This window comes from Bos indicus, chromosome 16 (assembly GCF_029378745.1).
Source record: "Bos indicus isolate NIAB-ARS_2022 breed Sahiwal x Tharparkar chromosome 16, NIAB-ARS_B.indTharparkar_mat_pri_1.0, whole genome shotgun sequence".
Classification (NCBI taxonomy): domain Eukaryota; kingdom Metazoa; phylum Chordata; class Mammalia; order Artiodactyla; family Bovidae; genus Bos; species Bos indicus.
In genome coordinates this window covers 65,515,567-65,542,167 of record NC_091775.1, presented here as the reverse complement: position 1 = coordinate 65,542,167, position 26,601 = coordinate 65,515,567, and the positions used below count along the sequence as shown (strand labels likewise).

Genomic DNA, 26,601 nt, shown 5'->3' with positions numbered 1-26,601 from the left:
CTTCCCCCACTGCACTCTCCTGGGGAAGGCTGCGTCCAAGAATTCATGCAGCCAGTGCTCTTGGAAACAAAATTTAACCTTTCCCTTCCCAAGAGATATAAAACACTCTCCTATGGTCCCTCATCCAGAGCTGTTTCCTGGGCAAGTGACCAGAGGAACACCCATTCAGAAAATCAGAACTCAAGTTGCCAGGCAAATGAGAAGTTAAAGAGATAATACTGAGGAAAGAGCCCATGTAGTCCTGTTCCTGGCCTCAACAGCCCTTCAAAATTCTAGAAGACTGGTTTCAATTTGTTCCAGACCCAAGACACCAAATTTATTACTTCAAAGGGATAGAAAGAGAGCTTTGGCCAAGAGTAATCCTGGGAGGTCCAACCCAAAGAACACTATCAGGTCAAGATCAACTTAAGACCTGCTCCAAGGGCCCTCTGGTCAGTTCTGGGCTGCAGCCAACTTGTGGAGTGTGAAGCAATTCTAACTCAAACCACATGCTCGGCTCCAGAACAACACGTATTACTGTCTGAACTAAGGAGGTCAGGTTGGATACCACAGGTGCATTCTGGTGAGCAGCAGCACTTCTAGTTTGATTTGTTCCTGGCCCAACTGTCCACCCTGATGTTTGGAGCAGAACTAGACCAGCTTCTCAGCCCACTTCATTTCATATCACTTTCATGTCCTCTGCAGCAGTGCTGGTTCAGTCGCTCAGTCATGTCCAGCTCTTGTGACCCCATAGACTGTAGCCGGCCAGGCTCCTCTGTCCTGGAATCTCCCAGGAAAGAGTACTGGAATGGGTTGCCATTTCCTTCTCTGCCATGTAATCTGGGGCACCTCTTTACCATGTCAGATAGCATGAGTTTAACTCAAGAAAGAAGGAGATGAAAGAAGGAAGGAAGTAAAGAAAGGAGATGGAGCGAGGGAGGACAGTCTATTAAAAGAGACAGAGATAAAAGAAAACCTAGAGGGTCAAATAATTTTCAGCTTCAATGTTCCAACTTTGAAGAGTAACCTTCATCAACCTAAAGACCTAAGAAACATGCAAACCATACACTTTCAGGAACCTTGCTTCCATGGCTTTCTAGGACTATCTTGGTGTACTGAGCTTCATCGTTTGACTCTTGTATACTGAAAAGATCTTTTGATTTCTCCATTAGCATTTTATGATTTGCTTCATTTTCTTTTTAATTATCATGCAGTAAAGCGGGCTTTTTTGGTGTACAGTTGTATGAATTGTAACACATAGATGGGGCTGCTGAAACACCACCACTGTCAGGATACAGAACAGTATCATGAGGAAACTTCCTGTGCTATTCCTCTGCAGTAACACACTTCCCAGACTCCTAACCCAGCAACCGCTGACCCATTCTTTGTAAATAGATCGTTAATATTTTCTTTGTTGCACATTCCCAAACTAGAAATGCTATTATTTATTACTTGAAAGTTGCGCATCTTGCTGCAGCAGTTATTTTAACTCATATTAAAATGTACTTAAAATAAAATGTAAAGTTATATTAATAAGCATGAAATCATAAAAGATGAACCATTTGAAACTATCTTTAATTCCAGCCTCCATCGACCTGGGATAAGGCAGCCCAGAAAACCCACCCCTGCTCACAAAGGCCCGGACCTTCTCTCATTCTCCTGTGAACTTTCATTCATTCTCCTCTTGAATGCCTCCTCTTAATCAGCCTGACATTCATAACTGATAATGTATATAGTTTATCTAGTTCTGACCTGCTGCTCCTTCTTGGACACCGGCTGCATCCACTCTGCACACTGTGTCCTTGGGGATACTCTAATTATTTCACCTGGGCCAACTTCCAGCCTTCAAGCCCCAAGCCTGGAAGTGGCCCATTAGACGGATACACTTTCTTGATCCAACCTGATCTCCAGCAAGAGGCAAGTTCTGAAGTTACTACATCCCCAGCTCGCTGTACAGTTATCTGAAATGTCCACATCCATGCATCTATTACATATACAACTTTTCTGAAAGTACAAGATATTAAGAAATCAAAAGTATATTATACATCACTATATTATAATCCATAATACATGATATAGTATTAAATATATATATATACTATGTTATTATTTTAACATCATATATAATATATATGCTATGCTATGCTATGCTAAGTCGCTTCAGTCGTGTCCGACTCTGTGAGACCCCATAGACGGCAGCCCACCAGGCTCCCCCGTCTCTGGGATTCTCTAGGCAAGAACACTGGAGTGGGTTGCCATTTCCCTCTCCAATTATATAATATATATAATATATATACAAATATATTATTACTAGATCTTTTTTAATGGGTTTAGACTATAATAGAAATGATAATACATTTTGAATATTTGCTGAAGTGGCCCTTTATGTTGAATCTTCATGGGTTGAACAATTGCTTATAAAACTGTATGATCTGTTAATTTATATATCTTTCTTAATACTTTAGGGCTATTAAAGTCCAACATTATTAAATTAACATTAGTTGTGCATTTTTTAGATTTATAAATCTGAATCAAGTTCCCGTTGCTGCTGCTGCTGCTGCTAAGTCGCTTCAGTCGCGTCCGACTCTGTGCGACCCCATAGACGGCAGCCCACGAGGCTCCCCCAACCCCGGGATTCTCCAGGCAAGAACACTGGAGTGGGTTGCCATTTCCTTCTCCAATGCATGAAAGTGAAAAGTGAAAGTGAAGTCGCTCAGTCATGTCCGACCCTCAGCGACCCCATGGATTGCAGCCTTCCAGGTTCCTCTGTCCATGGGATTTTCCAGGCAAGAGTTTTGGAGTTGGGTGCCACTGCCTTCTCCAGAATCAAGTTCTTAGCATCATCAAATTGCTCAGCTCTTCCAATTAAACTGATTCTATGTAAAAATATGGCTTACTGATGATTTAGATATAATTGAGATTTATATGTCTATTTCCTCTCTCAACAGCACTATCTTTTTCAAATTAGTTAATTTTGTAATGACAACTAGAGAAAAATGTCCTGTTGCATTATTTATTTACATAAACTTATAGCTTCTTTGTTCCTCAATTACTAACCTCTTATCAATCCTGCTGCTAAGTCGCTTCAGTCGTGTCTGACTCTGTGCGACCCCATAGACAGCAGCTCACCAGGCCTCCCCGTCCCTGTTATTCTCGAGGCAAGAATGCTGGAGTGGGTTGCCATTTCCTTCTCCAATGCATGAAAGTGAAAAGTGAAAGTGAAATCGCTCAGTTGTGTCTGACTCTTTTGCAACCCCATGGACTGCAGCCCACCAGGCTCCTCCATCCATGGGATTTTCCAGGCAAGAGTACTGGAGTGGGGTGCCATTGCCTTCTCCGCTTATCAATCCTATAAACCAATAATTATGAAACACTTCTTCATTGCAATTCTTTTGGGAATAACCCAAAGAACAAATGAACAGATTTTTTTTCACCTCTTTCCTTCCTCATTAACTCACACTTGTAACATGACAGAGCTATCATTTCAAAGCATGTTTCTGATAGTGAAAAGCTCACTAAACCCAAAGTGTAAATGCATCATTTCTGTGTCTGGCATGGTCAGTATGTTAACCTTGAATTGAAAGAGAACTGAAAGAGAGCTCCAATCTCAATGTTTTCTCTATATATTGAGCATCTACTATTAAATTGTGAAGAAAGCTGAGCACCAAAGAATTGATGCTTTTGAACTGTGGTGTTGGAGAAGACTCTTGAGAGTCCCTTGGACTGCAAGGAGATCCAACCAGTCCATTCTAAAGGAGATCGGTCCTGGGTGTTCTTTGGAAGGACTGATGCTAAAGCTGAAACTCCAGTACTTTGGCCACCTGATGCAAAGAGTTGATTCACTGGAAAAGACTCTGATGCTGGGAGGGATTGGGGGCAGGAGGAGAAGGGGACGACAGAGGATGAGATGGCTGGATAGCATCACCAACTCAATGGACATGAGTTTGAGTGAACTCTGGGAGTTGGTGATGGACAGGGAGGCCTGGCGTGCTGCAATTCATGGGGTGGCAAAGAGTTGGACACGACTGAGTGACTGAACTGAACTGAACTATTAAAAGAATCTCTATCTATGGCAAGTAACCAGGTTCATTATATTCAATTTTTATGAAGAAATGCAGATTTTTGCATTAAGAAAAAAATCCTTAAATTCAAAAGTTTAAATGCAATATAAAATTAACTTGCAAAAATAAGTTTCTACTCATTAACAACAAATTTTCTGAAGAAAAGAGAACAGATTCCATTGACAATGGCATCAAACAGAATAAAATATTCATGAATAAGCTTAACTAAGGAGGTGATAGATCTCTATACTGAAAACTATAAGACATTGATAAAAGAAATTGAAAAAAACACAAATAAATGGAAAGGTATCCCATGCGCATGAATTGGTTTGATATTGTTAAAATGTCAATACTATTAAAGCCATCTGTAGATTCAACGCAATCCCTATCAAAATTTCAATGGCATTTTGTATACAAGTAGACAAAACACTCCTAAAATTTATATGGAACCGCAAAGACTTCAGATAGCCAAAGAAAATTCTTTTTTATCCAAAAGAAAAAAAATCAGGAGGATTAGGATTAGGGGCTCTAATCAAGACAAATTACATATCTTGATTTTAAGCTATACTGTAAACCCATACTTGATTTTAAACTGTACTGTAAAGCTATAGTCATCAGAACAGTATGGTACTAGCTTAAAAAGAGACAAATAGATGAAAAGAACAGAATAAATAATTCAAGAACTGAATCAGTATCCCAGAAATAAAGCTAAACATATGTGATCAACTAGCATTTGACAAGAGAAGATTGTCTCTTCAATAAATGGTGCTGGAATAATAGAATATTCACAAGGGAAAGAATGAAACTGGGCCCATAACTTACACCACTCAAAAATTAACTCAAAATGGATTAAAGCCTTTAATGTAAGACTTAAAACCATGAAACTCTTAGAAGAAAACATAGAAATAAAACTCCTTGACATAGGTCTTGGTGATGAATTTTTGGATATGACACCTAAAGTACAAGCAACAAAGTCAAGAATAAATAAGTGGAACTATATCAACCTACAAAGTTTCTGCACAGAAAAAGACATCATCAACAAAGTGCAAAGATAATCTATAGAATGGGAAAAATATTTGTAAACCATACATCTGATGAGGTGACCTCAACAGACCTGAAAAGACACTTCAGATACATGAAAGAACAACAGATATAGGAAAAGCTGCTCAACATCAGTAGTGACTAGAGAAATACAAATTAAACCCACAATGAGATATCATTTCATGCCTGTCAGAACAGCCATCATCAGAAAGACAAGAGATAACAAATACTGACATGGATACAGAGAAAAGGGAACCCTTGTGCACTGTTGATAGGATTGTAAATTGGTGTAGCCAATATGGAAAATAGTATGGAGGATCTTCAAAATTTTTTTAATTGAACTACCAAGTGATCCAACAATTCTACTTCTGAGAATATATCCAAAGGAAATGAAAACACTAACTCAAAAAGAAATCTGCATCCCGTGTTCATAGCAGCATTATTTACAATAACCAAGACACGGAAACAACCTAAGTGTCCATCAATGTGTGAATGGAGAAAAAATAGTACCACACACACATATATATGTATATATGTATACATATATACACACATACATACACACATATATAATTCATCCAGAAAAAAAAGAGGAAATCTTACCATATGCAACGACATGGATGTACCTTGAAGGCAGTACACTTGTAAAACAAGTCAGACAGAGAAAGACAGATGCTATATTGTTTCACTTTCACTAATATGTGAAATCTTAAAAAAAAAAAATACAAAAAACTACAAACTCATAAAAGAGAGATCAAAGACAAAGCCTGGGAGAGGGGGATTAGAGGAAGGTGGTCAAAAAGCACAAATTTCTAGCTACAAGATAAGTAAGTACTAGGGATGTAATGAACACCACAATGAATAGAGCTAACGCTGCTGTATGATATCTAGGCAAGTTGTTAATAGAGTAATTCTTGAGTTCCCATAACAAGAGAGTTTTTTTTCTTTTCTTTTTAATGTATCTGTATGAGAAAATCGGTGTTAGATGAATCTACTTGGTAATCATTTCACAATATATGTAAATCAAACCATCATGCTGTATACCTTTTATTTATAGTGATAAGTGTCAATAATTTCCCAGTATAACTGGGGAAAAAGTTAAATAGAATAACCTTTTTGAAAAAAAATAGCTGATTAAAGACCCTGGCAAATAAAACCAAAAAATCTTGACCAAGTTTATGACATTGTCTACCTCTGAATTTCATATATTTTCATTTGGGCAACAACAGTATAAATTTTCATTCACTTTTAGTTCAGTATTTGATTCTTCTCAAATACAGTGTTGGCCCCAGAAGTTTAGCTTTCATTACTTAGATGATTTCTTTTAATAATCAGCTAAAGATGATGCATAGATACTGATACACTTTCAGGGAAATATCATAAATAAATAATAACATCTATATTGTTATTTTGCCTCTTCAAGCATTAGACTAAATCTCCTTCCTCTCTCTCTCCATCCTCTTCCCTGTTCCTGAATACTTCCCTCTCCCCCTCTCTTTATGCTATGTACTATGCTTAGTCACTCAGTCGTGTCCAACTCTTTGTGACCCCATGGACTGTAGTCTGCCAGGCTCCTCTCTGTCCATGGGATTCTCCAGGCAAGAAAACTGGGCTGGGTTGCCATGCCCTCCTCCAGGGGATCTTCCCGACCCAGGGATCGAACCCAGGTCTCCCACATTGCAGGCAGATTCTTTACCATCTGAGGCACCATGGAAGCCCTTCCCCCTCTCTTTATGACCTCACAAAAATACAAATTGTTCAAATGCATTTCCAATGCAAATTACAAAATTTAGCATTATTTAAAAATTCTACACCCACATCTTTAAAAGCTGAACCTTACCACTGTTAAACTGTTAAACTGCCTGTACACATAAAAACAACATTTTGCAAATTTTTCCAGGGGTTCAAAGCCCCTCTGAAGCCTACCCATGGATGTATAAAGGGTCTGTAGTCCCCAGAGTAAACCCTGCTCCACCAGCTCGCTCCCACAAAGTCAACCATTCAGCTCTCCCCTGGCCCAAGGCTTGACAACACCTCAAAGCCCCTCCTTCAGTCAATACTACTGAGCTCAAATTAACCTGTGTCTCCCCTAACTTTCCCAGCTCTTCCAACTCACAAGACTTTCTACCTTTTCTGGCTTCCTTATAATTCAGCATTCAGTTTCCTTCTAAATGATTCACATAGGTAAGCCATACCTCTAAAGCTAACTGGTAAACTCCTGAGAGTAGTTACAACGTATCCTGCATCTCTGCAATTTCCCCTGAAGCACCTGAAATAGTGCCAGAAGCCCAATGAATATTTATTGAAAAATCAACCCACCTATCTGCTTATCCTTCAGGTGGCCTCTGTCCTACCACCACTACTCTGCCCAAGGAGAAGGACAGGGCCAAGAGCCACATCTTTTTGAACAGTATCTAGGTTACGCAGGGTTCAGGGGCTATTTCTCACCACGTTGTTCACTCGTTTTAATCTACATTGCGAACATGTACTAAGTTCGTAGTAAGTGTCAGGCACTAAGCAAGGCACTGGAGATACAAAAAAAAATGACGGAAATGTAAGCAAATGACTTATGGCATGCTACATGCAGTAACAGAGGTTCACACAGGCGGCAGGAGAAATGGAGTAGGCTATTAATATAGTCATCACTGAGAACAGGATGCTAGAAATGGACGTTGAAAGAATTAGTATGGATTTAACAGATGCGGTAGAATGATAAAAGCCTCCCGGGAGACTAAGAGCGAATGCAAAGCGACAAACACATGGAAATCACACGCCTTTTTTAATCCCCTCCTCACTTTCCTTAGTCAGTCAACTCAATTTTCACATTCACTCACATTTCAATAAGGCCAGCTCACTTTACCTTCAGGATTATTTACTTGAACTTAACGGGGATTTATTTTGAAAGACTGACTAAGGTGCAATACCTAGCAAATACAAATTTCAAAATACTAAATAAGCTCAGAAATTTGGACTTGGAAATCCAATTCAAATTATGGATTTGGAAAAAAATACATGTGACTGACTCAACATTCATACTATTAGGTTACATAGTTTTATAGAGAAAACTTTTAATACCATTTTAATTTTAATGGTCTGTCTGTCTTCAAGGGATAAAAGAACATTTAAAAATGGTTTTAAAGTCATTTATTCAATATTTCCATTCCTGCATCATTCACTTCTCCAAGTGAGTTCAGTTTCTCTGTCGGCTGGCTTTATAAACCTCTCCCTGGGCTTTAACAACCATGGAATCACTTTTACTGTGAAGTTTAATATCCTGTTTTAAAATCCAAATATGATTCACATATTGCATCCTCAGTATTTCTAAAACAAAACAATCTGCTTGGACTGAAAAGAATTACTTTTCTCCAAAACACTTAGAAACATGCTTTCTGATATCTGGAAATGAGACTCACTTAAGCACACGCAATAATACTGCTTCAAGCTCATTTTCCTGCCATTTTTAAGAAGAAAAATTAATAACACTGTCAAGCTAATTTTATTTAAGAAATAGATACTAACAGTATTCAAATGCATCAACAGTCTGGCCTTTAAAAAGTTTTAAGTCAAGATTAAACGGTAGCAGAGGTGCCATTCCTGGCGCACAATACTTTTTCAGAGACCTGAGCCTATAATTGCTTTTAAAGACATGAAAACTTCCATTCTTTCTCCCCTGATCTACCCAAAGAACACTCCATAGCTGATATCTTAGAGGATACTCAGAAATTTATAATAAGGATAGAACGCCTCACTGATGGTGCTACATAAAATGTGCTTTTGTTGTTGCTGTTGTTAATCTCAGATGCACATAAACAATCAGTTAAACAAGCAAGCAAAAATTTCCCAGAAACATCATTTTAAACGATTTTAAATTGTTTCATGAAAACCCTGAGTCCAGATCTTGGCATCTTCATAGCCATTTGAGTTCTAGGGCCCCAGAGCTGAAAACAGCAAGAGAAAACTTGGATATCATACTAGAAGGGTGAAATACTGATAATAATAATAAAAAACAGAACTACCATATGATCCAGCAATTCCACTCCTAACTTAAGTATTTATCTTAAGGAAACAAAAACACTGATTAAAAAAGACATATGACCCCTAAGTTCATTGCAGAACTTTTTACAATAGCCAAAAAATGGAAGCAACCCAAGTGCTATCATAGGTGAATGGATAAAGGAGATATGGTAGCTATTATGCAGTGGAATATTACTCAGCCATAAAAAAGAATTAAATCTTGTCATTTGCAATAATGCAGATGGACCTAGAGGGTATTACACTAAGTGAAACAATTCAGACAGAGATAAATACCATATCATTTCACTTATATGTGGAATCTAAAAAGCAAAACAAATGAACTAACACAACAAAACAGAAACACAGCTATCGATACAGAGGGCTCACCAGAGGGGAAAAAAGTAAAGGGAAGAAAGAAATCAATGAGGCAAATTAAGAGGTACAAACTTCCAGTTGCAAAATAAATGAGTCATGGCGATGAAATATACAGCGTGGGGGAATACAGCCAACAACCATGGAATATTTTTATGGTGACATATCATAGCTAAACTTATTATGTGGTCATGTTGTGCAATGATAGCATTGTAGGTCAATTATACCTCAAAAACAAACAAACTCGTGCTAAATAGATTATATCTGTGATTACTAGAAGGGGGTGGGGGTTGGGGGGTAGGTGGAAGAGGTAGAGAGGGCTGGAGTGGGCACTGGATGAAGGCGTCAAAAGGTGCAAACTCCTTTTACAAGTTACAAGATAAATGAGTACTAGGGAGGTATAACATGATAAATACAATTAACATTGTTTTATGTTATACATGAAAGTTATTAAGAGAGCAAATCCTAAGAGTTCTCATCAGAAGGAAGATTTTTTTCTTTTTTCTCTTTATTTAATTTTATATCCATATGAGATGACGGATGTTCACTAAACTTCTATGGTAATAATTTGATGATGTGTGCAACAATAATTTGCTGTATACCTTAAACTTACACAGTTCCTGTTTAGCCGCTAAGTTGTGCCTGACTCTTCTGCAACCCCATGGACTGTAGCCCACCAGGATCCTCTGTCCATAGGATTTTCCAGGCAAGAATACTGGAGTGGGTTATCACTTCCTTCTCCAGGGGACGTCCCCAACCCAACAAGATCAAATCTGTGTCTCCTGCATTGCATCGCCTGCATTGCAGGTGGATTCTTTACCACTGAGTCACAGGTGTATCAATTATATCTCACTAAAACTGGAAGGGGAAAAAAAGAAAAACAAGTTTTTAAAAATTTGTACCCTTTATACTTATAAATTATATCTTTAATTAAAGCATTTTAGCATTAAAAATAATACCAATGCATTTCATTTATATCATACTTTTACTTCTAAGAATTCTTTCCCAAGATTCAGCACATATAATCATACTAAACCTCCAACAGAGATAACAAACCTAGATTCCAGAAGCCATGTGCCCAAGTATATGTGGCCAGCTAGCAGCAAGATTAGAATCAAAGCCCAGATCTTGCTGCTTCAAAAAAATATTTTCCACTACACCAAATATAGAATAACCAATCAATCTCTCCCCACCTTTTCCTCATTTTGCTTTGCATTTCTTAATAGAGTCATTGTTTTTTCCTTAATATAACATTTCAGGATCTTTAGACCTTTAAGTTTCCAACTTTAAAAATGTATTAATCAGCCCAACATCAATTTCCTGTTGATTCAAAGTTAACCTTAGTGGAAGAAGGGCAGTCCAAAGCAAATAAAGATGTTCTGCATTCACTTTTCTCTTTTCTCTTTTAATTCTCTATTGAAGGGCAAACTGAGTGCTTCTCTCAACTAGCAATAGTTTCTTCCCCTTCATTTATTGGGCCAGGCCTTTTCCAGAAAATAGTATAATCGGTTTCATTTTTAGGTTTCCACAGAAAACCTCTCAGATACCTCAGGGAGCAAAAGATGCATGCACCAAGGGTCAAATGAAATCAAATATTTGAGATTAAAAGATTCTAATATAAAGCTCAAGAACACAGTATTAAAGTCTCTTAACACTTTACCAAAAAGCCCTGATAAAACTAGCAAAGGAGTAATTTTTCCTGAATCCTCAACCACTGAAAAGCACCAGATTTCTTCCTTTCATTGACATATTTGCCCATTCATTCAACATGAAATTCACTATTGCCAGCAGCGTTCTTTCTAGGCCTTGGAGATGCGGTGGTTAACAAAACAGGTTTCTGCCTTGTGATGCTTACAGTCTAGAGAAAGCGAGACAGGCAACAAATCCATAACAAATAATAATCTTATACTGTTAGGCACAGTGAAAAAATGAAACAAGGTAATGGAGAACAGACTGGAAGCAGGGAAACCAGTTGGAACAAGTGACTTGTGATAGCCTAGGAAAGAGACAAAGGCAAGCTGATGAAAAAATAGGTTTGCCTGTATGCCAAGTTGCTTCAGTTGTGCTCAACTCTGCAACCCTATGGAGGGAGCTGGTCAGGCTCCGCCGACCATAGGATGCTCCAGGCAAGAATACTGGAGTGGGTTGCCATGCCCTCCTCCAGGGAATCTTCCCAACCCAGGGATCGAGTCCACATCTCCTGTGTCTCCTGCATGGGCAGCTGGATTCTTCACCACTAGCGCCACCTGGGAAGCCCAGATCTCGCACTTACTGATGGATTTGATATTGATGCTAAGAACTCGGTCTCTGGACTCTGGTGCCAAATTGAATCTCAGAGACAGAGTTTGGGGTGAAGGTAGAAAAGAATAGTTCTATTGCTTTGCCAGGCAAAGGGGAACACAGTGGGCTCCTGCCCTTGAAAACTGTGTGTCCACACCTGGGAGACTTGGGTGAGGAGTTTTATAGCAATGGTTCGAGAGTGGAGTTGCTGATAAGATTAGGGTGTGTGCAGGGCCTGCACGCTTTAATCTGGTCCCAAGTGGTCTCCTTTTTCTTGATGAGCTTCTCTGGTTCCTTCAATCTGGAATGAAGAATACTAAAGCTTTTCATTTGTTGGGGGTTTTTTGAGTTTAAAGGCACAAAGATGTTGTTATGCGTATCTTGCAAGGTGGAACCAGGGCCCTGCCCCAAGGTTCACTACTGTTTCCTGACTGCTCCTCCTTTGTCTCTACATCCCCTCTCTGCCCTGATTAGCAGCTGTTTGGACCTGCCCTTTGGAACTCAGGGAAGGTCATGGAAGCTGGAGTCTGTTCCTAACAAACAAGAACTGAAGGACACCAATAGGTTTCCATGCCCAGGAACCCCACAGGTCCGGCTCAGTTTCAATGTCAAGCTTGATAAAGAGACAAATAGGATTATTTCAAGATTTTGCTTGAGCAAATAAGTGGCTAATGATAGAGAAGGAAATGGCAACCCACTCCAGTGTTCTTGCCTGGAGAATACCAGGGACAGGGGAGCCTGGTGGGCTGCTGTCTATGGGGTCGCACAGTCGGGCACGACTGAAGCGACTTAGCAGCAGCAGCAGCAGCAGATGCCATCAGCTAAGATGGAAAAGACCTTGAGAGAAACAAGATAGGCCTAGGGCCAGCAAGGATCCTCTTTACTGTGAAGTCAAGTTTGAGATATCATCAAAATGGACAGGAAGGAGGAGAAGCGGGGGGTGGGAAGAGGAAGTAGAGAAGGCAGGGGGAAGGGGAGCAGGAAGGGGGAGGAGAGAAGTAAGGGAAGGGTGAGGAGGAAGAGAGAGCAGTTGGATATACAAGTCTGAATCTCAGGGGGAGAAGTCAGGGCTGGAAATACAAACCTGAGAATCATCAGAATTCAGACAGTATTTAAAGTTATAGGACCAGATGAGTTCACCTCAGGACCTGAGTAATCAGAAGGCATTCAAATTATGCCTTTGCCACACATTAGCCAACTTGGGCAAAGTCTTCAACCTTTCTACAACATTTTCATGCAGGGTTGATATACCTTTGAACAGACCAAAAAAATCTGCACAGCACTAAACAAATACATGATGTTGTCAAGCTCTTAAGAAATTGAAAGACATTAAAAGGTAGAAACACCAAAACCAGGAACAAAAATCCTGACCGTAGTAATAAATTACCAGTTACCTCAGCAGAAAAAAATGCCAGCAAATTCCCTAGAAGAAAGTACCACCAAGCAAAGTAGAAATAGGGTGCCCCTACCTCTGATCCACCAGAAAGAGAAAAGATTTTAATTAAAAATACAGCAATTGAAAATAGTACTCCAAGCTATTAACAGTGAATATTTCCAGGGGTTGAGTTTATAGAGCATGGTTAATACCTGAAATTTTATCATGAACACGTATTTTAGTCATTGGTATGACATATACAAGTAATGGGAAAAAATAGCAACTCGTGAGCTATTTTCAAAAAGCTTCCAATGTGAGACACTTCTAATAAGAAAACAGGGATTACCAAAGGACTGTTAAAACTGGTCTCAAAGGTAATTCTTGCTAAACTGTAAATTAATGTGCGTTGGTAAAGCAAAACAAGAATCAAATGAATACTCTTACAAGTGCTAAGGTCTTAAAACATAATTATTCAGGAAATATAAAAGATCCCTAACATTCACCTATTATAAACATAATAATGAACAAGTACTTTCTTCTGACTGAACCCATTAGTATTTGTTAACTATTGGAAAGCATTTTTTAAAGTAGCAGACAAAATTACTGTACTACCATACAATAATTATGGAGGAAGCAAGATTATTTTGATTATATTCCTGCCATGCTTTTGCTTATCTGCTTACCCTATTTGTGTTATAGATTTTTTTCAACTTAACCTATAATCCATGGTTTTATTAGAACACCTTAGAGAGCTGCTATTCAGAAAAGATTTCATATATTATGTACAAAATTATAACTGCTAGGTTTAGCTATACACCCAGAGAAAAACATAATTTGGAAAGATGCATGCACCTCAATGCTTACTGCAGCACTATTTACAATAGCCAGGACATGGAAGCAATCTAAATCTCCATCAACAAAGGAACGGATAAAGAAGATGCAGTACATATATATAATGGTATATTACTTAACCATAAAAAGCAACAAAACTATGCCATTCGCAAAGATGTGGATGGACCTAGAGATTGTCATACATAGTAAAATAAGTCAGAAATAGAAAAACAAATGCTGTATAATATTACTTATTTGTGAAATCTAGAAAAATTACACTGATGAAGTTATTTGCTAAACAGAAAGAGAGACACAGACATGGGAAAGAAACATACAGATACCAAGGGGGAGGAGAAGGTGGAATGAATTGAGAGATTGGGATTGACATATATACACTGCTGCTGCTGCTGCTGCTAAGTCGCTTCAGTCGTATCCGACTCTGTGCGACCCCATAGACGGCAGCCCACCAGGCTCCCCCGTCCCAGGGATTCTAAGTATAAAATGGATAACTAATTAGAATCTATTATATAGCACAGGGAACTCGATTCAATACTCTGTGGTAACCCAAATGAGAAAGAAATCAAAAAAAAAAAAGAGGGATATATGTATACATATAGCTGATTCACTTTGCTGTACAGCAGAAACTAACACAACACTGTAATTAACTATACTCCAATAAAAATTAATTTTAAAAATTCAGTAAAAGAAAAAATCAATTTTAAAGTCACTTTTGTTCCTGTTGTTCAGTCACTCAATCATGTCTGAGTGTAATGTCACTCTAAGTTTTTAAAAATTCAGCACTAAGGGGGCCTTAAAGAAAACTGTAGTCTCTGCTAGTTTGAATTCAAAGGAAGACCTCTTCTAATGAGATAAACCTAAAGTCTTAGCAAGCTGAGAAATTTTCACATTCTATGTCCATCACTGAACATAGAGCAGAATTTCTTGGTCTCCCATATCCCTTGCTGGCACTTCTGACTATAATTCAAGGTAGTAAGCACTAGATGGCACTGCTGATTCATAACCAGGCCGTTGATTTTCCAGGTTTTAGGCTAAACTTAAGACTCTTATTAACAACATTCAAGTTCTGGAGTAATTAAAGAAATGTTAAACATATCAAAGAGGGGAAAAAAAAAAACACTTTTAGCCAATTTAGGATGTTCTTTACTCTAAACCTTTCCCAAATTGCTATTACTCTGAATCAAGTTCTCCAGATGAGGTTTTAAATATAAAACTTCATATAAATAACTATAAATGTAAATATTTAAATCAAATATTGGTGTACTTTCAGATGATAATTATAGTTTAAGTGGAAAGAAATAAGGCTCTCCAAACGAAAGACTCAAGTTTTCAGCTTTGCTAAAATAACTTGCCACTAACATGCTAAGAGCAGGAGGGGCAGGGAGCAAATTATGGGTTTAGCCTTTCACCTCTATGATGTTCTCAGGATATTTGTATAAAGGCTCTTCTGTCCACCTTGGGACTGAAGTCTCCTGGTCTTTCCACTTAAAAACTTGAAGTGTCAGTATGGCCAGTGTTCCAGTCCTGCAGCGTCAGTGCCTATTCTGGGCATGAAAGGGAGGGCTGATGGTGACAGTGGGAGGCTCTTGCCTCACCCTTGCAAACGCTCTCAACTCCTTCTGTGGTTCAGATAAACAGCCAGGGCCAGGACTAGATCTTTTTACCAAGATAAGAAAACTTTTCAAAACTCAAAAGTCTTAGGAAGTAATCTTGACCTTTGAAACATCACAACTTTTCTTTTTTTTTTTAAGAAAGTTACTCTTTTACAAAGAGATACAAAGTAGCTTCTGAATTTACCATCAACAAAAGTAATACAAGTGATACTAAAAATCTCTTAAAGGTGACATGCAGACTACCACTCACCAGTTCATTCATGTGGGTCATAAGCCACGAAGAGTGCTCAGAGGTAATAATGTGTCAGTGCACAGAACAGATGTGGGTCCCAATCTACACACGGCCTACTATTTAGTATAGAAAATGTCAGTAACAGGGCTTCCGTGGTGGCTCAGTGGTAAAGAATCTGTCTGCCAATGCAGGAGACGCAGGTTAGATCCTTGGGTCAGGAAGATCCCCTGGAGAAGGAAATGGCAACCCACTCCAGTATTCCTGCCTGGGGAATCCCATGGACAGAGGAGCCTGGTGGGCTTCAGTCCATAGGGTCACAAAGAGTCAGACACGACTTAGGAACTAAACAACGTCAGTAATACAGAAAATTAAATCTGTATTTTTAATATCGCTAATATGTCAATAGACCCTGATATCACCTTATATCCTTTCTGGAAATAAGTCTGATATAAACCAATGAAAATTTAACTCACTGATCATGGTATCATGGCAGAAAAGAACATGAATCTATAGAGAGTAAACAAATAATTTAAAAGAAAGCACTTTGGTCTTTGGTGCCCCAATCTGATCCATAGAAAGCAAACTACGTTTCACTGCCTAGATGGCCATGTGACAGCTATGCATACTCTTCACTTCATTTTTATGAAAACAAGCAAATAGACACTGTGTATGCTTTATAAGAAAATAAATTGGATGATCTTCCTCAAATTATTACTCCCCTCCCCCCAAAGTTCCACCTCATCTACATCTGCTTTAATAGCTTCACCTCTATGCAAGCAAAATAATATTCTAAATAAGGACTATGAATCAACAACAAAATGATAAATTACAGACAATTTTATCACATTAGAATAAAGGCTTCCACCTTACTTTTAATTAATTTTTATTGAAGTATAGCTAATTACAATGTTGTGTTGGTTTCTGCTGTATGGCAAAGTGAATCAGTTATACATATACACATATCCACTCTTTTTTAGATTCTATTCCCATATAGGCCATTATAGAGTAGAGTACCCTGTGCTATGCAGTAAGTTCTTATTTGTTATTTGCTTTATATATATTAGTGTATATATAAAGTTTCCATTTTAGAAGGCTATTTTACCAAGAACCTCTGTCCAAATTTTAGCCCTAAGAGTACCTGATTCTTCAGTCACCCTGACATGACAGACTGCGTTCAAGTTTCTGCTCTATACCTCACTCCCTATGTGGCCCTGTATTTCTCATCTCTCAAATGGAGATAGTCCCTATGTCATGGTGATACAATATGACTAAGGGAGATAGGTGTGTAAAATGCTTGCAATAGTGCTTTGCACATAATGAGGGCTTTATAAACAGCAACTGTCACAGTGTCTAAATTTCAGTGAAGAATTTCATTAATGTATTCACAGCAAGAATAGAAACCAATGATAAGTAAGATTTTAAGAGAAAAGAGCATCGAGCTTCTGTAAAGAAGCTTTAAGTCTCCTGGCCTGGCCATATTATATTCTGCTGCTGCTACTAAGTCACTTCAGTGGTGTCCGACTCTGTGTGACCCCATAGACGGCAACCCACCAGGCTCCCCCGTTCCTGGGATTCTCCAGGCAAGAACACCGGCCTGGGTTGCCATTTCCTTCTCCAGTGCATGAAAGTGAAAAGTGAAAGTGAAGCCGCTCAGTCGTGTCCGACTTTTAGCGACCCCATGGACTGCAGCCCACCAGGCTCCTCCGTCCATGGGATTTTCCAGGCAAGAGTACTGGAGTGGGGTGCCATTGCCCTCTCCGATATTATATTCTAGGATATGGAAAAAATTTAGCGCGTGAGATCACTATGCCAACAGCAAGCATCTGTAAGGAATCTTAGCAAACAAGGGAAGAAACTAGCAGAAAGAAGGGGAGTCCCAATTTTCAAAATGACAGAGAATGCAAGTTATGCAGACACAACAGGACTCTAAACAGACTATTAAAACATGTGGTTACTTAAAGAATACCATGGGGCCACCACTAAGATTGAGTTAGTCCAAACAACACCATTTCCTTCTTTCACAGCAGACTAATACGTCTAGGACATACGACAGATATTACACAGCAAGAAAAAGCCTTTGGCAGTAGGTTTATATTATCCTTTGGATAAGAAGAAAAAATCAAATTGAGTGGTAATACAAACAGACTCATTATCTACTAAATGAGTGCCAAATGCTAGTTTTGCTGGATACATAGTTTTAATACAGAAGGAAGTGTCTCCTGAGCAGTCTCTAGACTGGTCAGTCCTGTTCTGGTAACCCCAGTTCACCTGGATTGGGCCACAAAGCAGCCTTTACGGTATGGCACATCCCCAGGAGAAGGGACTTGTCAGCTGGCCCCTTGCTCCATCCCTGGCTCCTAGAACAGGGCCTGGCACCCTGTGGGAATTCATTAAATACTTGTGTGAATGAATTAAAAGTGTGTGACTAATACAAAGTTAAGGGGACTAATAAATATTTGGAATGACATAATCAGAAACCAAAAGGTCTTCATGGAACAGAACAATGGCCCAAATCAGACCCAGGTAACTGCACCCAGAAGGAAAAGCATAGTCCTTGTAGGTAGGTGCACTGTGGTTCCAATCTCTGTTCTGCCACTTGTCAGAAAAGTAAAGAGGGGTAGCGGGCAGAGAACTGAGGTGCAGTTTCAATGGAAAAAAAGAGTAAGGTGTTCAACATAAATCCAAAATTAATCAAGTACTTAGAGATGATGATAGACTGGCATGTAACTAGGGAAAATATTAATTCATACTATAAAAATAGATAGTTAGGAATAATCAGACATGAGATTCTACCTGGGCCACTTTTAAGAGTAAGAGGGGTCACTGTTAACTATGCACTAAGACAACAGGTGCAAATTGGGGCTGCCCTCGGCAAACCAGGACACACAGTCACACTGTTTATAGCACACGCCAAAAGCTCTGGACATCTGAGTTGTGGAAAAGTTAAACATCAACAATTTGCTGTAATTGGGTTAAGAATGTTAGTTCACTAAGTGCTTACTATATACCTGGCTTAAGTCCTTTATATATACTGACTCCTTTAAGACTTACAGAAATATGAAGTATCATTATCCTACTTCACAGACTAGATAATAAGGATGCAGGTGAAGAAACTGAGTCACATATTCTTAAAATAGTAATCTCACCCCCTCAAATTATCTGTGGATTGAGTGAAGAAGTGAAGTCGCTCAGTCATGTCCAACTCTTTGCGACCCCATGGACTGTACCCTACCAGGCTCCTCAGTCCATGGAATTTTCCAGGTAAGAGTACTGGAGTGGGTTGCCATTTCCTTCTCCAGGGGATGTTCCCAACCCAGGGATCGAACCTGGGTCTCCCGCACTGCAGGCAGACGCTTTACCATCTGAGCCACCAGGGAAGCAAGTTCCCACAACTTTTTTATAGACAATAATCAGTTGATTCTCAAATTTATATAGAAATGCAAGGGACCTAGAAGAGCCAAAGTAAACTTGAAAAAGCTGAAAATTCAGAGGACTTGTACTTCCTGATTTTAAGGCTTACAATACACCTGCAGTGTAATACTTGTTAAATGACAGCAGTTGAATAGAGTATCAAGTGCAGGAACAGATCCACACATATATGGCCACTGATTTCTAACAAAGGTGCCAAGGTTCAGTGCAGGAAGGAATAGCCATAAGGATGCTAAATCAACATGAATATAAATAGATATTAAAAAAAAAACCTTGAACTTTACCTCACATCTTTTATAAGAATTTACTTGAAATACATCATAGATATAAACATAAGAGCCCAAACTGTAACATTTCTAGATGAAAACTTTATTTCCATAAAATCTCTGTGGTGTTGGGTTAGGCAACAGTTTATTAGGTAGGAAGAAAAAGAAACTGAGTCACAGAGAGGTTAAATAACTTGCTCAAGATTACCGTTTAGCTTACCCTAAGATTTACACTAACTGAAGGGATGGACACCAAAGCCGGTGGCCTCTGGGTTTGTGCCGCGCTCAGATAACCTCGGACTGCGCTGAAATGCACTGAACCAGGCAATGGACAGTCCTGCTTGCTCCTGTTTCAGTCAGAGCACGTCTAAGGACATTGTTGTGATTCCAAATGCATGTTTTTTATACAAACTGGGTACATTAGGGCATATTAAAGATGGCAAAGAGACATGGGGTGAGATACACATGGATAAGTATAAGAAATACTTAGCTAAGAAAGACTTGGTAGGCCATGAGAGTGGCTCAGCCATGCAATGATCATAGGGAACAAAGGTTAAACACATTCTATTTTTTTTTTTAACACACATTCTGTTCATCAGCTTTCAAACTTTTTTAGCCATTGAGATCTAGTTCAGATATGTAGTTAATTATATAATTAAAAAATTATGCAATCAAGACAAAAGTTTCATGAAAACTTTACTACTTGTGATACACTCTGATACTTTCTATTCTATTCCATTTCTTTTCCTCCTCCCCCTTCTCCTTCTCCTTGTTCTTCTTCTTTCCCTGAGGGAGGCAGTAAGGAAGTAAGGCAAAGGGAAGAAAGAATAAAAGAGAGAGAGAGAGAACAGAAAGAGGGAGAAGAAAAATAAAACTAAATAGAATTTAAGTGTTTCCTAAGTAAATTAACGAATTTTACCTCCCCCCCTCAAAAAAAAAGTCTAAAACCCAACTTTCCCAATCCCAACAAAAAAATCTTGCACCAAGAGTGCAAGATTCCTAAATGCCTTGCATTGAGAAAAAAAAAGAAAAATTACATCTGAAAATTACTCTGGACTCTATAATGAGCTCTCCTGGTTTTCTTTCAGATCATTCTGGATGATCAGATCGGAAGAGAAGAGCAGAGACTGCCTCAGGACTTGATGTATAAAATAGCTCTCAGCAGGGTTTGGTCAATCCTTTCTGACAGGTATACACACTGCAACAATCTTCAAAGGTCACTTCTGGGAGACCCTCCTAACTCCTTTTGATGATGCTGCCAAGAAAGGAAAGAGAAAAAGTAAGAAGAGAAATCTAAATAAGAACAAAACAATGGAAAGGAAGACACTCACATGAACCCCAAAGGTGCAACTGATGAAGATTAAAAATGCTATTAGACTTCATTGACCATACAACCCACGATTACATGGGGTTATTACTAGCAGAGAGTGCTCTCTCATCACCAGATACTTTGTTTAAACCTTAGAGCCACATTCATAATTGAATGCTAACACCATCGGTACAGGGCTAGGGGTTGTTCTCTGAGTAAGAGGTTTCCACAGGACTTCCTAAAAGAAATAAGGAAATCCAACTGGGGCAAATGATCTATCCAATACTACCAAGAGCTCAGTGGATGCTTTACACCAAATCGATTTCCTCAGAAGGTCTCGGAGGAAAAGGGCGCAGGGACCACAACAGTCACAATCCAGCCACAGCTGGCTGCATTTGGTAATACAGGGATACGGCTGCTTGTGAATTAAGCAAACAAAAGTAAACAAAAGGATATCCTTAACTGTAAACTCCTCTTTCTGACAAAACGAGTAATTCAGCATTTACTCTCAATACTATAAGGATACATATTACCAACATGTAATAGAAAGTCTTTGAAATTTACACACTCAGGTTAAGTGGTTTTGAAATGAAGTAGAAAGTTAGAGGCTTTCTGCTAAGCCCATCTGGGCATCCTAAAAACCCGAATCCTGAGTTGGACCCATTCCCACATTGCTGTAAACCACACTACAAACTCTCAAATCAGAGACAGAGCCCTTTGTGGAAAGACGAATCCAGGAAATAAACTGAAAGCGACTTAACTTTAACAAGTCAATGAAGACAGAGACTTGGAAACAGAAGAAAAAGAATAAAGGTTGACATGATTCAGGTAGGCTGGAATTCAAAGCACGATGGGATCTTGGCAACACAGACCAACTGGATCAAGATGAAGCCAAGACTAGGCCAGGCACAGTCTAGAGAAACGCATACATGCTCCAGCAGTTTGGCTGCCAGGTAGATGCTTGCAAACCCAATGAATGATGCTCAAAGACAAAGCAAATTCACACTTGGTTCAGGCAGACCTGGTAACAGGAGAATGAATTCAAGGATAGGGAGGGCATGACGCTGAAGTACAGACTCACAGGGCAAGACTTCTATTTCCAGCAATGTTGTGATCTAAGTACACACACTCACATGCAAAACCTACAACTGTTGAATAAAATATGAGTCCAGGGAAGTGAGGAAATTCTAGAAATTTCCCCAGACCTCCAGGGAAGAACATAAACGAGGATATGTTATATTGGCACTGACATTTAGGCTATCAAGAAAGTACTTGTTGATATGAATAAGTAGGAAGCTTGGGTTTTCACAGTCATATGGAAGTAGATGATGAAGATTCAGCTTTGTTCAATATGAAAAAGTGCATCAGAGTCCCTGCTTATCTCTGTAAGCCCTTAAACAGCTCCTTTCTCAGTAAAAAGAGATGACAAGGAATCTGTCTATCTCAGCAGAGATGCCTAGGCCAGGGAGAGTCTCCCCAAACACAAGGATCAATTTTATATTACCTAACTGAACGGAAGGAACACTTCCAAGCTCATTTTAGGATGTTGGCATTACCCTGGTACTAAAGTCAGGTGAAGATGCTACAAGAAAAGGAAGTTACAGACCATGGTCCCTGATGAATGTAGATGTGAATATTCTCAACAAAATACTAGCAACTGAATTCAGGGACACAGTAAAAGGATCATATATCATGATCAAGTGGGATTTACCCCTGGGATGCTAGGACGGTTCAACACATGCAGATCAATAAATGCACTACAACCATATTAACAGAATTAAGAGAGTTTATTTTTTTGGTTTCCAAAATCACTGCAGAGAGTGACTGCAGCCATGAAATTAAAAGACACTTGCTCCTTGGAAGAAAAGCTGTGACAAACCTAGACAGTGTATTAAACTTAAGACTCTTGAGAGTCCCTTGGACTGCAAGGAGATCCAACCAGTCCATTTTAAAGGAGATCAGCCCTGGGTGTTCTTTGGAAGGAATGATGCTAAAGCTGAAACTCCAGTACTTTGGCCACTTTATGAGAAGAGATGACTCATTGGAAAAGACTGTGATGCTGGGAGGGATTGGGGGCAGGAGGAAAAGGGGACAACAGAGGATGAGATGGCTGGATGGCATCACCGACTCAATGGACGTGAGTTTGAGTGAACTCCGGGAGTTGGTGATGGACAGGGAGGCCTGGCGTGCTGCAATTCATGGGGTTGCAAAGAGTCGGACATGACTGAGTGACTGAACTGAACTGAACTGAACTGAACAAAGGTCTGTCTAGTCAAAGCCCTGGTTTTTCCAGTGGTCATGTGTGGATGTGAGAGTTGGACTGTAAAGAAAGCTGAGTGCCGAAGAATTGATGCTTTTGAACTGTGGTGTTGGAGAAGACTCTTGAGAGTCCCTTGGACTGCAAGGAGATACAACCAGTCAATCCTAAAGGAAATCAGTCCTGAATATTCATTGGAAGAACTGATGCTGAGGCTGAAACTCCAATACTTTGGCCACCTGATGAGAAGAACTGACCCACTAGAAAAGACCCTGGTGTTGGGAAAGATTGAAGGCAGGAGGAGGAGATAACAGAGGATGAGATGGTTGGATGGCATCAGTGACTCAATGGACATGAGTTTGAACAAGCTCCAGGAGTTGGTGATGGACAGGGAAGCCTTGTGTGCTGCAGTCCATGGGGTCACAAAGAGTCAGACACGACTGAGTGACCGAACTGAACTGACTGAAGGGTAAAAATCCTATGCTTATTTCAATAGATGCAGGAAAAGTATTTGACAAAATTCTTGTTCTTTCATGATAAAACTCTCAACAAATTAGTTATAAACGGAATACACCCCAACATAATAAAAGCCATATGTGACAAGCCCACAGCTAACTTCCTACTCAATGGTGAAAAGTTAAAAGCCTTTTCTCTAAGGTCAAGAAAAAATAAAAAAAATAAAGTATGCCCACTCTCACCACTTCTTTTCAACACAGTACTACTCTGTCATGGCCACAATTAGATAAGAAAAATAACCAAAAGGCATCCAAATTAGAAATTAAGAAGTAAAATTATCCCTGTTTGCAGACGAGATGATCTTATATATTAAAAATGCTAAATCCACCCAAAAAACCTGTTTCAACTAAGAAATGAAATCAACAAAGTAGCAGGATTAAAACCCAACATAGAAAAATCATTTGTGCTTCTACACATAAAAAATGAGCTATCTGAAGGAAATTTAAAAAGCAATTCCATTTACAATAACATCAAAAATAACAAAATACTTACAAATAACTTTAACCAAAGAGGCAAAATATCTGTACACTGAAAACCATAAGACACTGATGAAAGAAATTGAAAACACACATGAATACTGGAAACAGTGTTCTTGGATAGGAAGAATTAATATTGTTAAAATGTCTATACCATCCAAAGTCATCTACGAATTCAATGCAATCCGTACCAAAATTCTACTGGTGTTTTTCACAGAAATAGAAAATCTATACTAAAATTTGTATGGAATCACAAAAGACCTTGAGTAGCCAAAGCAAACTTTTGAACAAATAAAGCTGGAGACATCACACATTCTGATTTCAAACTATACTACAAAGTTACAGTAACCAAAAGAGTATGGCATTGGCACATATTAGGAAGCCCAGAAATAAACCTATGCATACATCCTTAGAAAAGGACACCAAGAACACATAATGGTAAGGGCATGAAGGGCAGCATTCTCTTCAACAAATAGTGCTGAGAAAACTGGATATTCACATGCAAAAGAATGACTGGACCCCTCTCATCTTACACCACTCATAGTTAGTGCAGAATATCAGAGACTTAAATGTAAAGCCTGAAACCATAAAACTCCTACAAGGAAACATAGAGGGAAAGCTCCGGGACATTAATCTTTGCAATGATTTCTGGGGGGTAAGAAACCAAGAGCACAAAAGCCAAAAATAAACAAGTGGGACTACATCAAACTAAAAAGCTTCTGAACAGCAAAAGCAACAATCAATTAATTGAAATAGCAACCTACAGAAAGACAAAAAATGTTTGCAAACCATATATCTGATAAAAGGTTAATATCTAAGTACTATAAAGATCTCACACATTTAATGACAGAAAAAAGCAAATAATACAACTAAAAATGGGTAAAGGACTGAATAGACATTTTTCCAAATGGCCAAAAGGCACATGAAAAGGTGTTCAACATCACTAGTCATTAGGGAAACGGGAATTAAAACCACAGTGAGATATCATCTCACATCTGTTTTGATAGCAATTACCAGAAAGACAAAAGTTAACCAGAATTGGTGAGAATGTGGAGAAAAGTGAACCATTTACACACTATTGGTGGCACAACCACTATCAAAACAGGAGAGTGGTTCCTCAAAAAATAAAAAATAGAACTGCCATATGATCCAACAATACTACTTCTAGGTATATAGCCAAGGGAAATGAAATCAGTGACTGGAAGAGAAATCTGCATCCCTGTGATCACTGTAGCACTATTCACAACACCCAAGATATAGACCACCTAAACGTCCACCAACAGATGAATGGATAAAGAAAATGTGGTATATCTACACAATGGAATAGTAATTCAGTGATAAAAAGGAAATCCTGCCATCTGCAACAACATGGATGAATTTGGAAGGCATTATGCTAGGTGAAATCATCTAGACAGCGGAGAAAGACAAATACTATATGGTATTACTTATAAGTGGGACCTAAACAAAACAAACCTGATTTCATAGAAACAGAATAAAATGGCAATTACTGTTACTGAATTGCAAATCGCAAATCCATGTGCCTGATGCACAGTGAGGCCAATCAATACTAAAACATTCGAGTTTGGAACAGAGAGATTTATTACAGGTTCATACAAGGAGATGAAGTTACAGTTCATACAAGAAGTCAAGAAACACCTGGAGTAACAAGCAAATTTGGCCTTGGAATACAGAACGAAGCAGGGCAAAGACTAATAGAGTTTTGTCAAGAAAATGCACTGGTCATAGCAAACACCCTCTTCCAACAACACAAGAGAAGACTCTACACATGGACATCACCAGATGGTCAACACCAAAATCAGATTGATTATATTCTTTGCAGCCAAAGATGGAGAAGCTCTATACAGTCAGCAAAAACAAGACCAGGAGCTGACTGTGGCTCAGGTCATGAACTCCTTATTGCCAAATTCAGACTTAAATTGAAGAAAGTAGGGAAAACCACTAGACCATTCAGGTATGACCTAAATCAAATCCCTTATGATTATACAGTGGAAGTGAGAAATAGATTTAAGGGACTAGATCTGATAGATAGAGTGCCTGATGAATTATGAACTGAGGTTCATGACATTGTACAGGAGACAGGGATCAAGACCATCCCCATGGAAAAGAAATGCAAAAAAGCAAAATGGCTGTCTGGGGAGGCCTTACAAATAGCTGTGAAAAGAAGAAAAGTGAAAAGCAAAGGAGAAAAGGAAAGATATAAGCATCTGAATGCAGAGTTCCAAAGAATAGCAAGAAGAGATAAGAAAGCCTTCCTCAGTGATCAATGCAAAGAAATAGAGGAAAACAAGAGAACGGGAAAGACTAGAGATCTCTTCAAGAAAATTAGAGATACCAAGGGAACATTTCATGCAAAGATGGCTCGATAAAGGACAGAAATGGTATAGACCTAACAGAAGCAGAAGATATTAAGAAGAGGTGGCAAGAATACACAGAACTGTACAAAAAAGATCTTCATGACCCAGATAATCACGATGGTGTGATCACTCACCTAGAGCCAGACATCCTGGAATG

General features: G+C 38.9%; 1 protein-coding gene and 1 non-coding gene across 3 annotated transcripts in view; both read right to left on the bottom strand.

Moving 5' to 3' along the window:
- Positions 1-26,601, bottom strand: part of RGL1 (ral guanine nucleotide dissociation stimulator like 1) — a 277,865-nt gene that overhangs the window by 217,251 nt on the left and 34,013 nt on the right. The window lies entirely within an intron of this gene.
- Positions 19,122-19,193, bottom strand: TRNAC-GCA (transfer RNA cysteine (anticodon GCA)). The gene has a single exon. It is a non-coding gene; the product is annotated as a tRNA-Cys (tRNA).